General features: G+C 30.8%; 1 long non-coding RNA gene across 1 annotated transcript; it reads right to left on the bottom strand.

The window, feature by feature from the left end:
• Window positions 1–3,256: 3,256 nt before the first annotated feature.
• Window positions 3,257–3,425, bottom strand: LOC119680224. The gene is made up of 2 exons (XR_005252454.1): window positions 3,388–3,425; window positions 3,257–3,324 (listed from the first exon to the last, which is right to left on the bottom strand). It is a non-coding gene; the product is annotated as an uncharacterized LOC119680224 (long non-coding RNA).
• Between the last annotated feature and the right edge of the window lie 534 nt (window positions 3,426–3,959).

The following is a 3,959-nucleotide window of genomic DNA, read 5'->3' as shown; positions in this document are numbered from 1 at the left end:
CTCTCGAGTTTTATATATAAGCTAGCATTTAATCTACTCTAAAAAATATGGGATCAATTCAATATGATTAAGCCTATATAGGCTATAAAAATATAAGGTAAAACCTTTAGACAGTTTAGACCACTTAGCAGTAATCATTGATGTACCCGGTAGCCCAATTGTACTTTTACGAACGCTAAATTAAAAGAAAAAAATTGGAATTCTCAATATGGTCACCTTGAGCGCGATGCATGGCTCTCGGTCAACACGCTCATCACAGGGTTCAGAAATGTGAACTGCAAAACTGTTGTTTTCATCTATTAACGAAGAATGGCTTCCTTGAGCAGTGAGCAGATAAACAACAAGCGTTTTTTTAATACTGAACTTGGCCTATACCGAAGGGTCGAGAGAATGTGTATCGAGTGAACTTAGAAACTACTGAACGGTTGAAAGCGAATATTTTACTTTTCAGAGAAAATGTTATTCGCCAATATGAACATGATTATGAATTTGATTTTATTGTATGTTGAAATTTTTTCCTGTCATATTTCCGACTTGCAATTTTAACTGTTGTTAAATAATTGTTACTTTTCTTCTTAAAGGATTAGTGTCCCTGATTCAGCATAATAGTCAAAAAAGAGCAGCAAAACATGAATGTATCATATTATATCCGCAGCATAGCTGGTTGCGCATCAATTTAAATTTAACAGTTCAAAATACCTATATTCAGTTTTTGCAGTTCCTTGAATTTATCTATCGAACGCTACTTTCAGGAATCCAATATTTTTTTCATACAGTTACTATTTTCACAACCAATTTTCTTCTCTTTATATTACCACATATCTCATCGCATCAGCATATGAAATTTTTCACTTGAATAAATTGGCAAGAAGGTTCGAGTACCTGCTTAAACGCTATCTCGTGCAATTTTTTCACCGTAAATAATCCTATTTTATAGCATAACATGTGATATATATATATATACATGCAATATATATTAATGTTTTTGTATTTCTTACAATATTTTTATATTAAGCAAACGTATATGTGAATTATGAACGCACACAAAACATACAAGTATTTTCGTTTTCATCTCCCAGTAGAGCCATTTTTACAATATTTTCAAATTGAGCCAATTTCAGTTCAAATTACCAGAAAAAGGCATCGAATAATAAATCAATTGAGTTTCAAAAATAACCCAATAATATGACAATTTAAACGGTTCAATTGTTTTCATTTCTATCGTACTGCTTAAACATTTTATCTTGGACGTTCGGATTACGCTGGACTTTAAATGGACTTATCCTCAATTTTTTTACGGCTGAACTTAACCTTTTCATAGAGCTTAAAATTTTTTTTAAACAGTATGAAGGGGGAGCAGTGAAACTACTTTAAAGCGAATAAAATAACAATTGTCTCTAATTCCATTTTTTTGTTAAAGCTGAGGAACTAGAAATATTTCATAGTACAACAATTTAAATACATAGCTCCATGCTTACTTTTAAAATAAAAATGTTCCTAAAAGTTTAAATATTTTTCTAAAAAATTAAAATAACTTATATCAAGCAGTTTATCGACAGAACAAAAATCTTATTATTTACCGATTGAAAAGAAATAAAATAGATAAAATTATATACACTCCTAAGAATTGGTATATTTAAATAAATTGATACCAGCGAAAAATACATATTTAAGGATGTATGTATATATTAACATAATGCAGTAAAAAGAGTATGGATGTCGCTCAGTACGGCTAACAACATATATTGCTGTATACAGATACTTCACGTAGTCAAGTGTGTCTTGCGGAAAACGTAAGTAACGCCATTAATTAATATACAACATCGTAAGGTATTAAGACTAAAAAATCAAAATAGATTGGATATATATTAACGATTAGTTAAACGAATAGGCAGTTTGAATGCTAACATTATATTAATATAATTTTAAAGGACACGCAATAATCTTGAATGATTGTATTAAAATTGCATTTAGTAAGTCGCGAAACAACAAGTTCGCATCGCCTGCATCTTTTGTAGTTTTCACTTTGTTAACTTTGTGCATTGTATGTTGTGAATTTTCTTTAAATTTTAATTAAAATATAAAAATGAATGCTTTATGGCATAAAGCACTTAAGAAAAGTGGTTTTGCCTCTTCTGCTACTGACAGTTCTGGGGTTTTTAAATTTTTTATTTTGGCGTTTCATCTTGTGTGAACGCGTTTTCCACATTTATTTTGTTATAAATTAATGTACATTTGCTCCACGCCTCCGTTTAGTTGTTTGTTAAATCTCTTTTGGCTCTGCGGTACTGGTGTACTGGTACAGAACTGAATGCATATATGTTTATGTGTACACATATAGGTACTATTTATTTAGCTTATTTTGTTACATTTATTTATTTTGCCATTTATTTTAGCATTAATTCCACGCAACATGTCGTCTTACGACTGTTATTAACCACACATATTCGGTGGTGCAGCACAGTCGTCGCATTAGGAACACTCAACCGCGCTCACGTTGCCTAGGATATGCTTCCTTGCTCGTCTGATATTCTTAAGTATATTTTGCTTCTGCCTGACATAATCCTCATGACACTTGGTGGTATTTATTTCAGAACAACAAAAATGTACTTCACAGATAAATTTCATTTTCACTTTCTTAGAGAATGGCGTGCATCTATTACAGCATTCAAAAAAGCTTGTGTGTACATACAAATATGTGTGCACTGTTTAAAACCTTCTGGGCGATTAGAAATATGATGACTTGTGATATATATTCGATTCCAAAGCAAAAGTAATATTAATGAGACGTGCTACTAATTTCTGTTTTACATAGTACTTGTATAAAATTTGTCTACGTAAATATCGCTTGAATAGTGAGATTTTTATTATATAAAATATCATGTATATAGTACCGCACTTTTTCGTGTGAAATGATGTTTGTAGTAGACTTAACGCAGAAGACAATTGGGTCATGCTGGAGACAAACAAAAGTTATGCAGTATTAACACGTAGAAAATGTTCTAGTTATAATAGTCCTAGTTGCAATACTTAAGTTAATTTTTAACAATAACATATCTATGCACTGTATGACAGGTCTCGTGCGCAGAGCATGCACTGAGACTTGAAAAGAGTATTTTCACAGTCACTACTACCGATTTATAAATATGTATGTATATAATATTTCAAATTAAATTATTTATTACGCTTACAGCAGACAATTCGACAAATAATTTTTATGTAAAAGCAATGATATACTTAATTTTAGTTACCACACCTTTGATCACATCCAACTATTTCCTCTGCCATTGGAAGCTTGAGCCGTTTTCTCCTATACGATCACTTCTTTTAAGAGAAATTCATAATATCAAAATAAACATCTTCAGTCTATTTATGTAATTGACTTACTTTTATTATTTATATCTCTGACAAGATGTACATTATCAACAAATTTAAACGTTTTATTATAATCAAAATATAGCTTTTACTTACACAGCTTAATAAAAATAAAATAAGAGGAACGTCATTTAAGCGAATGGCATACCGCAGGAAAAAGTGGTTGCCATATCTTCTGAAATAGTTTAATAGCACATTCACACTGTCTCAGTTAGGCAGTTTTACGAATGTCGAATGCGATCTTTGAAAATAAATTTCACACAAGCAAAATTTGATATATAAGTTATATGTTTTATAAGTAAAATCTAAACAAACAACAGCTGAGCTGTCAATAAAAGCACTGAGGAAGTAAGTACATAATAAAATCTTTGGGCCTATTTGCACTATCATGAACGTGAGATGAACTTGACGATAACATGAACTGTCAGTTCAGTTTACTCTATCATGAACTCTCATGAGTGTGAAATTTGTTTTGTTTTGTGTAAACGTATAAAATGCTTGTATGTAGTATGCAGAGCACAGAAATTGAGAGTATTTAGCATTAAAAGGTAAACATAAACATAACATTGCATATATATGCGTGT

The sequence above is a fragment of the Teleopsis dalmanni genome, chromosome 2 (assembly GCF_002237135.1).
Source record: "Teleopsis dalmanni isolate 2A chromosome 2, ASM223713v2, whole genome shotgun sequence".
In the NCBI taxonomy this organism is placed as follows: domain Eukaryota; kingdom Metazoa; phylum Arthropoda; class Insecta; order Diptera; family Diopsidae; genus Teleopsis; species Teleopsis dalmanni.
This window is presented reverse-complemented; position numbering and strand designations above follow the sequence as displayed.